The 14,313-nt window shown below is 58.9% G+C and overlaps 1 protein-coding gene across 5 annotated transcripts in view; it reads left to right on the top strand.

The window, feature by feature from the left end:
* The window catches only part of GSE1 (Gse1 coiled-coil protein), a 413,704-nt gene that overhangs the window by 164,574 nt on the left and 234,817 nt on the right, over positions 1-14,313 (top strand). The gene's annotated exons all lie outside the window — the stretch shown is intronic.

Genomic DNA, 14,313 nt, shown 5'->3' with positions numbered 1-14,313 from the left:
ACCCTGCCCTCCCTTACGGGGGCTGAGAGACCATTCCAGGCACCCCTTGCTCCCCAGATGTGGTGTGAAAGGTAGGGCTCTGGACCCGGCTGGCCTGGGTTCAAATCCTGGCACTGACACTCACAACTGTGTGCCCTGGACAAGCTGCCTAACCTCTCTGGGCCACTTCCTGACATAAACCCCACTGGGCCGGGCTGTGAGGATGGAGGGTGGTCAGGGTGTGAGGCCCTCGGGACAACCCAGCTTGGCCATGTGAGCTCCCTGATTGTCACTGTTCCCTTGTCACTGCCACTGTGGTCCAGAAGCATTTGGGTCCCTGGTGTCATCTGCCCACCACCTTCAGGTCGGCAGGAATCTCAAGACCCCGACTGGGCCAGGGAGGACCCTATGTGACCCTCACTGGGCTTGGGGTGGGAGGCAGCCATCAAGGTGAAGACACCGTTCCCTTATCTGGAACAAAGTAACTGCTCAGAAACCACTAGAAAACATCGAGGGGCAGGTCACAGCCACCCTTCCTCACCCCCAGCATCCTGGCCTCTGCTCGTCTCTCTCCCTCACCCAGCGAGGCACAGGAACAGAAAAGGCATTTATTAAACACCAACTGCATGCCAGCTCTCAAGCCGTTAGCGCTGTTTTATAGATAAGAAAACGGTTTAGTTGAGGTAGGAGGTTTGTCCCGGGCCCGTGCAGGGCCTGGATCAGCCCAGCAATTCTGAAGCAGGACTTTCCACCAGGAACCAACCTCCACACTCTGGGTCCCAAGCACCTGGCCTCTAAGCCCCTGGGAATCGCAAGGGCTGCTCCAACCCCTCCACAGTGATAGAGCCGTGGACCCTCTGCAGCTTCTTGCCCCCACCCCCCTCACACCTCAGGAAGCAGCCTCAGGAACCAGACCACACAGGCCCTATGGGTGCACTCTTTGTGAGCCTCAATTACCCCATCCATAAAATGGGGGCTAGCCCGGGATTTCCATCTTCCCCAGTGCTGGGAAGGCTGCCTGGGGCATGGTTCTGGGCACAGGATAAGCACCGGTCACCCTGGGCTGTCATGAGTGCTGCTGCTGTGGCCCTGCCCTTCAGCCACCACCCCTGGCTCCCGGGGGCTGGTCTGGGCTGAGTTTGGTGACTGGGTGGGCTGGTCTGGCCGCCTCGAGTCTCCCTAATGGCAGGTTTGGGCACAGACAGAGCCTGTGGCCTGGCGGTGTGGGATGGTGGCTTTACTCCCCCCTGCACTGCCCCCTCCCTGCCCGCCCGCCCGCCGTGTGGTCCCGGCGGGGACACGTGAACACAGCCTGGCTCTGTTCTCAGAGCTGTGGGAGGCGGACTGTCACCGCGGGAGCCAGGAGCTGGAGGTGAGCCCAGAAGTGGGGGACGGGCAGCGGATGTCTGCGCCTTCACCCCTCAGCACCAAGCCCTGCCAAGCCACAGGTGCCCCCACAGCACAGGGTGTGAGTGGGAGTCCCACTGGTGCAGGGCGGGGGCTGGGGCCCCTTGTGAGGTTCACATTCACATCTTAAAAGTTGGGGAGCACCATGAAGGGGCACATGGGAGAGCTGCACCTCTGTGCTGGGGAAAGAGGCTGTGTCCCAAGGTGGTCGCAGGTTGATCTGCAAATCCCCCTCCACAGCCATCATCACTGGGCCATGGATCCTGCTGGGTTTCTGGACTGTTCCTACTGTTGGGCAGGTCACACACTGTACAATCTCGGGGTGGGTGGGGGACAAGCATTTGCAGTATGCAATGGCCCAGGTCCTCTTTCCTATCTTCTCCACCAACCTCATTTTGATTTTGGTTCTGAAGTTCTGGTCCCATTTGATTGTAAGCCTGGAACGTTGGTGGGGGTGACATGTGTCAGCGATGGTGAGTGACTGGCACCCATGGTGGGCTGCACATGGTGGGCTTGGGGAACTGCAGGGAGCCATGACTATCCCTCGAAGCGTCCTGTGCATCCCATTCTCCACAGGCATCTGTGTAGCGTCAGAACATCCTGGGTACCAGGCCTCCCTGCCCCCCACCCATTCCCTCCCTTGTCTCCTGGTCCTCCTTGCCAGCATACAGAGTCTTCACTCTAGGGCTCACATATGATCTGCTGGCCAAACAGGACTGGGGGAGAAAGACCCCCTTTGAAACCTCTCCCAGCTGTGTGACCTTGGGCAAATTACCTAACCCCTCTGTGCCTTAGTTTTCTCATCTGAAAAGTGCACATTAAATGAGATAACGATAGGGAGCACTTAGAGCAGGGACATGTGTAGAAGGTGCCTATTGCTTCTCACTCCACGTGTCCTAGGCAGAGCTTCCGGCTCTTTTCCTTGGACACCTGGAGGTCCTGGCCGGTGGGGGGCTCGCAGCAGGCTTGGCATAGGGTAAGCCCCGGATTCATAAACTACCTGGTAGAGGGCCTCCCTCTGTGGCTCTCTGGGAGCTGGGGGAGAGTGTATGCGCCCCCTACCCCCACTCCAATGCAGAATGTGCTAGGACACCCCTGCTGGTACACAGGAAAGCACAGGCTCTATGGTGGCCACTTAGCTTTATCTGAGGCCTTCTGCAGACAGCCCTGTTCCCAAAGGGCTTTATCAGCCTGGTCATCTGCACCCCAGCAGGCTTGGGAACATGTGTGGTCAACCGGACTTCCCCGGGAACGGCAGCCCATCTCCTGGTGCCAACGGTCAGGGCTAGGAGGGCCAGGTCAGGGCGCTGGGGAGGGAGGGAGGCAGTGAGGGGCATGGGCCACCTGACCCTGACACGGCCCCTCCCTCATGCGGGGCTCTGGGCAGCTCAGGAAGGGCCAGGCTTCCAGACTCCCTTCCCAGACTCTGTGATTGTCCCTGGCCCAGGGCGCTCGGTACCCTACGTGCAGCTGCCCTTCCCCATCCTTGGGCTGGCCTCCCAGGCAGCAGCCACTGTGGGAGGGTTGAAGCCAGAAGCCTATTCCCACCATGAACCGTGGGAAGGCCTCAGCCTCCCTGACTCCCCACTAGAAGCCAGGGAGGCCCCAGCTCTCAGTGCTTTGCACGGATTGACTCTGCGACTCCTCCCCATGACTCTAGGGAGGCATGTGTGGTTATTAGCCCAACTTAGAGACCACAAGACTGAGGCCTGGGTGAATCTTTGTGCCCCGTGGCCTTGTACACACCCTGGGTCTCTGGGTGGGCCTAGCAGGCAACTTGAGGATGAAAATGGCCAGCTGTCCCTTTCGGTCTCCAGCCACCCACCTCCGTCGGTGCTGCTCCAGCATCTCCCCTCCTCAGGGAGAGGCTTTACGAATCTGGTGCAGGTTGGTGGGGGGTAGGTAGTAGGACCCTCCCCAGCTGGTGCACACAGCCAGAGACAGAGGACTCCAGAATTAAAATAGCCCAGTTGGGAGCCTAGCTGTGGCACTTAACTGGCTGGGCAAACCTGGACAAGCCACCTGCCCTCCTGGCCACGTAGGGAGCCAAGTGCCCTTTCCTTGCTCCAGACACCACCCGCAACCTTGTTCCTACTGTGGCTGCTCCCCAGGGAACTGCAGGCCTCCCTCCCTCCCTCCCCTCAGATCTGGAGGTAAAATCACTCCCTGCATGGGCTTCCTGTCCACCTCTTCTAAAGCGTCCCCTCCTCCGTGTCACCTGCCTGTCCTGAGCAAAGGCCACCATCCAGTAGCAGACTTAGCAGATTTTCCTGCTCACTGTCTGCTGTCCCTGCTGGTGGCATAGCTCCAAGAGGCCGAGCACATCTATCCATTCCTGCTCCCAGCACCCAGGACAGTGGCCAGCGCATAGTAGACCCTCAGTAAGTATCTGCCCAATGAGTGGATGGATGAATCAGTGCATAAGAAAACTAAGAACAGCTTCACATCTTTCCTGGTATTGACTGACTGGTTGTTGCCCCCACCTCGCTCCTAAAGATGTTGGAGAGGTGGTCCTGGCACATAGTAGGTACGGCCAAGTATCAGTTTCCTTCCTCGTCTCCCTGGTGCGCTGCTGGTCAGTCACCCAGGCCTGCTGGTTCCTGTGGGCCAGCTGAAGTCCCAGCAGAACAGAGGCCCCTGAGCCATTCCCGTGGGGCATTTCCTCCCTGCAGGTGCCAGCTCAGGGCCCTGGAGCCCACTCCCTGTTGGACTGTGAGGGGACCCTGAGCCCCTCCACTGGGCGTGCACTCCCTCTGCTGCCTGACACCCAGGCCTGGCCAGAGCCCCATGGCCACAGCCCAGGAGGTGAGGGAAGCAAGTTGCTGTGGGCATCCTCTGCTCCTGCTGGCCCGTTGGCCTTCCTCCTTGGTCTGCACCTACTGGTGCTGCAATCTTGCCAAACATGGTGGACAAAGGGGCTTATTTTTCAAGTCCAAAGACAGGACACCAGGTGTTTGGCTTTGGGAAGTCAAAGCGTTATCATTTCAGGAACATTCTGAGGGATTCTAAGGACTGGCCAGGAAATTCTAACATAGATGGTCACCAGAGCTCTAAACGACAGCGGGGTGTCAGAGCTAGGGGGTCTTGTCCTCAGGGAGCTTCATGTGCAGCTGGGCACTCCGAAGGTTAAAGGCACACAGCTGAGGCGATCTGGGAGGGCTTCCTGGAGGAAGAGGGACGGAGCTGTGGCTTGAAGGATTCCAAGATGCAAAGGGGGTTGGTTGAGGTCTTGGAGGTAGAGGGAGACAATTCTGGGGGTGGGGAGGCAGTGGTGCCCCAGTGCCTCATGTGATCGTGAAGATACTAACCACCCACCACCACCACCACTCATCTCCCCACTTTGTCCCTGGGTCAGCCCCACTGTTCTACAGATGAGGAGGCTGAAGCCTCGGGAAGGTCAGGGTGACAAGCAAGACGGAGGTGGGGACGAGGTGAGGGATGCCCCTCCCCGCCCGGGTGCCCCCACTTCCCGGCTACTCCACTCTGGGCCGCTGCCCATCTCCATGGCCCTCCATGGTGATCCAGTTACATGTATCTTGGACATTTGGTCTGTGCTCTGTGTTACATGGTAGCGATTTGAAATCCTGGCATAAACACAGTTAACAAATTGGCTTCATTTACTGTGGCCGTGGATCTAATTTTTTTTTTTTTAGATTTTATTTATTTGAGAGAGAGCGCAAGCAGGGAGGAGCGGCAAGCAGAGGGAGAGGGAGAAGCAAGCAGACTCCCTGCTGGGCAGAGAGCCTGACACGGGGCTCGATCCCAGGACCTGCGATCATGACCTGAGCTGAAGGCAGACGCTCAACTGACTGAGCCCCCCGGGCGCCCCGCCCGGATCTAATTAGATTCAATTAATACTCACGAGGGGATCCGTGTCCTCAGCCCCTGACCCATCACCCAGCTCAGAAAGCAGCCCTCTCCTGCTCCCTTACCACAAGTGCCGTTCAGCCCAGGTGGGGAAGACCCCTTCTCCGTGTTTTGCAGCTTGTTGGGGGACCCGTACATTACCAGAAGGGGGTGCAGGAACCCGCAACTTGTCTGGCAAAGTCTTTGCAGTGCATGTCCACCGTTCGTTTCAACTTTTCGTATTGAGACAAAATTTACATAACACAGACTAACCATTTTATAGTAAGCGATTCAGTAGCTTCTAGTACGCGCACAATGTCATGCCGCCACCCGCTCTGTCCAGTTCAAAACTGTTTTCATGGGCAGCCTGGGTGGCTCAGCGGTTTAGCGCCGCCTTCAGCCCAGGGCCTGATCCTGGGGACCGGGGTTCGAGTCCTGCGTCGGGCTCCCTGCATGGAGCCTGCTTCTCCCCCTGCCTGTGTCTCTACCTCTCTCTGTGTCTCTCATGAATGAATGAAAAGTGCACATTAAATGAATTAAATGAATGAATAAAACTTTTTATGCCCCCAAGCGGTAGCCCCCTTACTGGTTAGCTGGCATCCGCCCCTCTCTTCCCTGGCAACCACGACCCTGCTTTGCGTCTCCATGGCTCTGTGCTTTCTGGACCTTTCACGGAGGTGGCATCTGCCTGTGAAGGGCCTCCTTCACCTAGTAGGTGTCGAGGTTCACCCGTGGGTAGCCAGTACTCCCACCTCTTTTCATGACTGAGTAATATTCCATGTGTGGACGGCCCACATACTGCGTGTTCATTCTGTCGCTATTGGGTGTTTGCGTCACCTCCACCTTCTGGCTATTGTGAATATTCATGCGCAGGTTTGACTTCCAGCACCTGTTTTCAGTGCTGAAGTCCCAGGAGGACTTCTTAGGAGGAGAATCCGCGAGGTCATGCCGTTAACTTAATTTGACTTCATAAACATGTATGGAGCTCTTACTGGGTGCTAATTTAATATTCATGACATCCCTGAGAGGTAGATACTGTTAGCCCCGTGTCGCAGACAAGGAAGTTGAGGCTTGGCAGTCGGACAGGATGTGAACGAGGCAGCCACAACTCGGCAGGGGCCACTAATGTGAAACGGAGGCCAGCATCTCGCCGGCAGCTTGGGGTGGTGACCACTTCTCAGCGCTCGGAACACACAGGCCGGGCCCAGGAGGGCCTGCTTGTGCTAACCACCCTTCCGGAGGCTGTTGGGTAAACCTGAGGCCAGCGTTTCTTCTTCTTCTCCTTCTTTTTCTTTTTCTAAGATTTTATTTATTTATTCATGAAAGACAGAGAGAGAGACATAGACAGAGGGAGAAGCAGGCTCCCTGTGGGGAGCCTGATGTGGGACTCCATCCCAGGCCCCCCGGATCACACCCTGAGTGGAAGGCAGATGCTCAACCACTGAGCCACCCAGGTGTCCAGAGGCCAGCGTTTCTGTTTGTAGAGAGACATGTCTGTTCAGAACAAGCTGGGCATGGGTCCCTCTCGGTGTCTGGGAGCACCTCGCTGACCTGGGGGCCATGCCTCGTGCAGGGCTAGCTGGGGTGCCTGAAAGAGTCCTCCAGAGGCCCAGGAACAGACAACAGCAGCGTGGGCTCTCAGCCAGCTCCTCTCTCCCGGGCTGCTGGATCTCCACGGAGCCCCAGCTTTCCACTGTCCCTCCCCTCTGGGCCGGCAGGCGGCTTGTCCAGTGCACATCAATCATGAAGCCTCGGCCCTGCTTGGGGCCCGCCCCCGAAATGTGGTTATCTCCCAGCCACACACCGCCATGGGGCCTGGGGGGGGCACAGGGCTCCCGTGGCTTATCTCCTCGCCTGTTGCTCCCTCCCTGATCACCCTGAGTCCAGCCTTATCTTGGCGCCCTGGGCCCTTCCTTTACCCACAAGCCCTGGCCAGAGCGGGACAGGAGCCAACCCCTTGTTGTCCTGGATTCTGAGGACAGGGTTTACTCCCCACATGAGGCTGATCAGCTGTGAGGCCTCCACTGTGAGCACTTGTGTCTGAGAGGACACACAGTGACCCCTCTGTCTTCCGGGCATTCAGATCACGTGGCCCCGGCCATGAGTTCAGGGTGACCAGGAAGGACGGCAGCAGGGCACGGGGGTGTCCTGTTTATAAGTGCAGATGCAGAGGAGGTCAGATGCTTCTGGAAAAGACCAGGAATCCCCCAAGCGAGGCCTCCTTCCCACCATCCAGCCAGGGGCTGTCACTAGGCGCCGTACCGTAGTCTTGTGGGCCTGGTGTGGACCTGCAGAGCCTCCCTGCACAAGGGCACGTCCTCTCGCATGCACACACACACACACACACACACACACACACTCTCATAGGCGCCGCTCTCTGACACACACACTCCTCTCAGGCTAGCCTGGGTGACTGCAGGTTTGCTCAGACGCTGCCCACAATCGACTATTCATGCTTCGTGGGTGTCTGGCTGCCTGGGCGGACAGAAGCCAGGAGGAGACAGCAGCGGGGTCTCGAGGGTAGGGCTTGGAATAAGAAAGGTCTTCCATTAAAGGGACCCTCCCTGCCTCCAACAAGACGACACCCACCCCCCACCCCCCAACTCCCCTGGCCAAGAGCAGGAAGTCACTGGGGCTGGGAGGGCCCTATGTGCCTGCCTCCTCCCTGCAGAGCCTGGGGCCAGAGAGGACGGTTGGTCTCTAGGCCATAGGACTGTGTCCTTGGCCGTTCCCTGCAGGCCGTGGCTGTCACCCCCAACTCTGGCTCAGATTCTGATGGGTTCTCCCCTCAGAATCCGATTAACACCGACAATCCCTCTGGATCCGGGAGCTGCCTCTTCCAAAGCAGTTTCACCAGTGACCCTCCTAGAACTCACACCCTACAGAGACTGTCTCTATCGCCTCCCTTCACAGGCAGGGACAGGCTCAGAGAGGGTAGGGATGTGCCAGGGAAGACCAGCCAGCCCAGGCCCCCTGATCCAGAGCCCTGGAGCCCCCTATGAGAGGAAAGGAACATGCCCCACGCTGGCTGAGACCCCACACACACACACACCGTGAGGATGGTGGCGTGGAAGCACAGTCTTCATCCCGCAAGGGCCAGGCTCAGCTTGGAGAACCTCTCACGACCCCTGTCGTGTAGCTGAGACGACACAGGGGCGCTGGCTTCCCTCCCAACGCTGCCGTTGATTTGCTGTGTGATCTCAGACCACTCTCTCAACCTCTCTGAACTGTCATGCCCGCACCTATGAAACGGAACCTCCTCTAGCCCCAATCCTGTAGCCTCACCAAGATCACGTGAGGAATCAGCCTGCACAGAGTAGACATTGAAGAGCCGCCTGGAATATCATCATGGGAAAAAGATTTCGGGTACCCGTCCCTCATCCCTGGGTCTCCCCTTTGCTTGCATAAGCTGGGACCTGTGCGGCCAGTTGCTCAGCCACAGAAGGGCCACGAGCTCACAGCCAGGCATGTGGGGTGGAATGTTCTGGATGCCTGACAGGCTTCATCCTCGGGGATCGCGATGGGCTCTGGCTAACAAAGCTCAGGTCCTCCCGAGAGGACGCAAGACAGAAGAGGAGTAGAGTGACTGGAAACTGGTCCTTCAGGGGTGGGACCCGGGAGGGTCCAAGTTTTATTTTTCTGCGCCAGGGCGGGGGTTCTTTGGCCAGTGACCAGGGGAGGTGGGCAATCGGCCTTCGGAGCGGGCCTGCCGTACTCCTGGCTGCTCGGAGTCGCTGCGAGGCTATGTTAGCCTGCTGGGCACCTGCCCCCACCCCGCCGGGCGCGGCCAGACGTCTCCAGAACTGCTTCCTCTCGTAAAGGTCTCTGGCTCCCGGCCGCCTGCCCCGAACCCTTGGGTGCCTCTGCCAAATGGGAGACAAGCCCCTTCTCGCCAAATGGGAGACAAGCCCCCGTTTGCTCCCCACGGGCCCGGCCGAGCAGGGGAACGTCAGCAGGTGTTTGGGGCAGGGCCTCCAGCCAGAGGCTGTTTGTCTGGGCAGGAGGCCAGGAGCAAGGGCGGGAAGCAGGTCCACCGGGTCTCACGGCCTGGCCCCGGCTGTCAGCGTCCACGGCCCCGACGCCCGGACAGGGACTCACAGCCACACAGGGCACGGCCGGTGGGAGACGCCTGCCTCCCGCCCCCTGGCAACTGGCTTCGTCTCAGGGTCCCTGGGGAGCGAGGCAGGAGGCGAAGCTGAGAGCAGAGCTTAGGTGGCGCTCGGGCGGAGCAGGGGGGTGTGCGCCCCCCCACCCCAGGGTCGGACTGGCTGCTGATGGATGGTAATGAGACCCGGGGAGTCTGATGAAGTTCATTTTTCACCTGCGTGTGATTTTGCCTCCCCGCTCTCTCGAGGCAGCCGGTAATCCATCCTGGAGCCCTTCAGAGGCCTCGGCGGTAATGGGGTCATAGATCACTCCCTTGTGGAGACAGGGCTGGACAGGAGAGCCGAGCCATTAAGAATGACCGCTGGTGACCCCCGGGCCAGAACGGCTCCGGCTCTGGCTCCGGCTCCGGCTCCAGACGGGGCCCGCCGTGGTCCTGAACTGGTGGGGGTGGCCGAGGGCCGTGGGACCCTTTGAGGGTTGGCTCGTGCCCCATGGTGCCATGGGCTGGGGGGCTGCCGGGGGATGATTCCTCTTCCTAACCGCGGGGGTGAACTCCTGGCCCCGGAGTGAGGCCTGTCTGGGGTCCCTGGTGCCTGGGTGACAGCTGCCCCTTAGTCAGGCGTCTGTATCGTGGCAGGATTGACAGGTGTCTGCTCAGGAGCCCACCCCCACCTCCCACCTCCCACCCTGCTTGAAGACAGCCCACCGCGGGCCTCGGGTGGGATCCTTCACGTGCACCCTCGCCCCGGAGCTCAGCAGCGTGGCCTGCAGAGCAGAGCAGAGCAGGGCAGAGCAGGGCAAGGCAGCAGATGCCCCAGGCCCCCACACGTACAGCCCTCCTGCCCCAAACCAGTAGGGGCAGCTGATTCTGGGGATGCAGAAGCCCCGTCCTGCCTGCTTGGAATCCTACCTCACTACCTTCCCCTTAACCCTCTTTTGCATCAGTTCCCCCACATGTAAAGGGGGACAGTCACCAGGTTTTGTGATGATAAGAGGGGTTGTCGTGTGGTGTGCTCCCCACAGCACCAGGTACCCAGCGCTCTGGAACTGAGGCCTGATATTATCGGTATTGTCAGAGGCTCACAGCACAGGCTTGGATCCCAGCTGTGTTCTTACCCTCTCTGGGCCTCAGTTTCTCAATCTATAAAATGGTGATGAGGGGATTATTGAACACTCTGATTCATGAAAAGCCTTGGAAGGGAGGCCTCACAGAGCTCAGTGTCCAGGAAGGATTAGCTCCCCCACCCCATGCCACCCTCCTGGGATGCTCCTTCTAGAACCTTCCTCTGCAGTTCTCGTTAACAGATTCTACCCCAGTGGTGTGTTGGGGAAGAAGAAGGGGCCAGAGCGATATTCCTGGAACTCACACCTCAGCTGGGTGGACTTCGGGAGGGTCCATGGCTCTGGGACCATGGCTCCTCAGGACCAATTAGAACCGGGGGTGGAGTGTCCGGGTGAGCTGGGCCCAGGGCCAGGGCGGGCATTTGTGCCGAGCAGGACTGCACTGGGGAGGCAAGAGGGACAGGCTCCTGGTCATAGGCCTAGATGAGAGCCAGATACTCCTCCATGCAGCCCTGCAGTGACAGGGCTTCTGTGTGGGGAAACCAAGGTGCAGAAGCTTCTGGGGCCCACAAGGGCCACCCAGCATCACACACAAGGCCCTCCTGTGCCAGCTCCCCGGAGTTCTTGCCAGTTTGAGTATGGGGTGCCCTGGAAGCACCCGAAGACCACAGGGAGCAGTGCCAGAGGATGCCACATTGTCTGACCACTGTGGTCCTTCAGTGGCTTCCTGGTCCAGGCCTGAGGAGGGTGTGCACTACCCCCCAGCACCTGGGGCCCAGCCTCCAGGCCCTACCTGATTCCTACAGCAGGGGATTTCCCCAGACTTGGCCCCTCCCGGTATCTGGGCCCCTTCCCACCGTCCTCCATGCCCCACCCCACTGGCTCTGACCTAACTGTGGCCCCATCTCTCCTCCTCCTGCTGAGGGGCATTTGCATTTGGAAGGGGCCTGGAATTCCCTTTCCCTGGAAATTTGCATGACTGGTTCCCTCTGCCCTTCAGGCTTTAGCTCAACTGTCACCTCTTCCAAGAGGCCCTCCTAGATTGCCTTCTTCACAGACTCACTCTGTTAACCACCTTGATTTGCTTTCTTCCTCATACTAGGCACTAAATGACCTCAAATTCTCTCCTTCATTGATTTCCTCTTTTTTTATTTTTTAAGATTTTATTTATTTATTTATTTATTTATTTATTTATTTATTTATTCATTCATGAGAGACACACACAGAGGCAGAGACGTAGGCAGAGGGAGAAGCAGGCTCTCTTCAGGGAACCCGAGGTGGGACTCTATCCCAGGACCCGGGATCACACTCTGAACTGAAGGCAGGCCCTCAACCACTGAGCACCCTGATTTCCACTTTTTTTTATTAAAAAAATCTATCTCCCTTAGCTAGACGTAGTTACTGTGAGAGCCTGTCCATCCCTTCTGTTCACTGGTGTCTCCCCAGAACATGGGGTCGTACCTGGTGCATTGTAGGTGCTCAGTAAACACTGGCTGCACGCATGGGTGAGCAGAAGGATGAATGGGTGGACAGAGGAAGAAGGAAGGCAGGAAGTTTTAAGGGTGGATGGATGGGGGGACGGAAGGAAGAAAGAGAAGAGAAGGCAGGCGACGTTGGGCGACGTTGGGCTGCTTTCCTTTCCCTGAGCCGGTTCTGACCAGTGATGAGAGACAGCGGGACGTGGTTGGGTTATGACAGGTGCGAGAAGGTGAGTCAGACGAAACACCTTCAGGGGACCTCGGGGGTGGAGGAAGGCACTGTCACCTGGGGTCCTCTCTGAACCTCGCAGTCGCTGTTGCTGATGGGGACCAGGCACGCAGCCCCCGAGGCCTTCCAGCCAGGTGCTAGGGGAGAGGAGCGGGCCCGCCAGGCAGCAGTTCAGGCTTGCCTTGCCTCTTCTGAAGCGTGCGATGGAGCAGAGCCTGGCTCGGAAGCTGCCGGGGTCACCCCAGGGCGTGTGAGGGTGGGGTTCACGTGCCTTCGCATGGGGTGTGCATGCAGGTGGTGTGAAACCTGACTGTTTCGGGTCCCTTCACGTGGCCACGTGTCTGCTTTTCTCCCTGCACCCACCCACTGTGGGTTACTCTCCTGCAGACCCTAAACCCGGCACGAGGCGGCCCTACTGTGCTGGCTGAGCCTCCAGGATCTCCTCTTCTGCGTAAATAATAATAATCCAGGACAGTCATGGAGCCCTTCCTGCTGAAACCCCCTGCCCCGTCCTGTGCCAACCGCGGAGTCCTCACCGCCCTGCGGAGAGGTGCTGTCCCCATGTTACAGAGGAGCACACTGAGGCCCAGAGAGGGGCACCATCGCAAGTAGCCGCGTGGTAGGGAGGCCTGAGCTTGGCACTTTGTGTGGACTGGGGCCTGCAGTCTCACAAGGACCCTACAGGGTCGGGGGCTTTGCCTGTCTTCCACAGATGGGACAGGATGACCACAGGGACAGGGGACAGGCCCCGGCAGCTGTGCCCAGGATGCACCAGGACGCGCCTGTGTTCGTGCTTGTGCTTCTAAACTGTGTCCCTAGAATCCCCGGCCGTCGCTGGCACATCGTAGGTGCTCAGTAAATACACAGTGCCTGTAGTTTTATGAGGCCACAGACACGGTCATCCAGGTGACCAAGGGCACGTGCTCAGCAGGAGACGGAGACGAGACAGGCTCTCTGTCTTCAGGCGGGGATGTCAGGGTCAGCTCTGCACAAAGTGGAGGCACCCATGCCCAGGCGGGGGGCAGCCTGGCAAGGGCACCGAGGCCCCCAACCGCAGAGCCCAAATTCCGCGAGCAGCTCCTTGTCCCGCCGTATAACAATATGATAGGTTAGGGTCAAGCCGCGGTCCCATAACTTATTGGAAGACATTTCAGAACAATAAAGGTGTCGGGCTTTATATCTGCTCATATTTTATCCAGGCTTTAGCCTCTCCCTCGCACTTGCCTTGGATTTACTGTGCGTATATTTTAAACGGGTGGAGGTTGACGCGGGCGCTCCCCGGCGGCGCCTGTCCCCTCCTGCCCGCCCTGGGGAGCAGCCCGTCAAGCTCCCCGCGCTGGGCTCCCCTCCGCCGCTGAAATATTTACCTCCAGGCTCCTCTGACAGCCGGAGCTGTCTCCTGAAGCAAAGGTTATGGGACCGGGAATGTTATGACATTACATTTCGTGTCTGCACTCGAGACGCGTGGCGCTGGCAGCACCGGGGCCGCGGGCGGGGCCGGGTGGCGGGCGGGCACCGCGGGGATCCGAGAGCCGGGCCCTTATGACGGCGCCTCCGCACCCCACCGCCGGCGCCCGGGAGCCGATGGAACGAGGGCGCCCGCCGCCTGGGGGGAGGCGCTTACATGGCTTGATGCTGTCAGCGCTCTCCCCCCCCCAGGCTGTCAGCCCAGCACGCTCCAGCAGCGGCCTCGACAGAAACAGGCAGGGCAGCCCCCACCGTGTATGTCCATCCCAGGGTCCAGGGCTGCGTTTTGCACCTGCCACCCCAGGAGACGGGCGTCTTCCTCCCTTGTCAGCACAGAGGTAGTGACTTGCTGTGTGAGTGTCCTGGGGCTGCCACAACAGAAGGCCACACACTGGGGTGGCAGATCCCCTCCCAGTCCCCCCAGGCAGCGGTCCAAGATCCAGGTATGGGCAGGGCTGTGCTCCCTCTGAAGGCTCTCGGGTGGATCCTTCCTTCTCTCTTCCAGCTTCTGGTGTGTGCAGCCATCCTGGGTGGCCCCCAGCGTGTGGCCACATCCCTTCAGTCCCCCCCTCTCCCTCCCACGGCCACCTTCCCTGTGCATGCGTCTCTGACCACGTACCCCTCTTGTATGGACAGCAAGCCTTAGGCCAGGGCCCTCCCTGGTCCATTGTGACCTTTTTTTTTTAAAAAAAAAAAAAAGATTTTATTTATTTATTTATTTATTTATTTATTTATTTA

Source organism: Canis lupus, chromosome 5 (assembly GCF_011100685.1).
Source record: "Canis lupus familiaris isolate Mischka breed German Shepherd chromosome 5, alternate assembly UU_Cfam_GSD_1.0, whole genome shotgun sequence".
Classification (NCBI taxonomy): domain Eukaryota; kingdom Metazoa; phylum Chordata; class Mammalia; order Carnivora; family Canidae; genus Canis; species Canis lupus.
The sequence above is the reverse complement of the archived record's forward strand: the minus strand, read 5'-3'. Positions and strand labels throughout refer to the sequence as shown.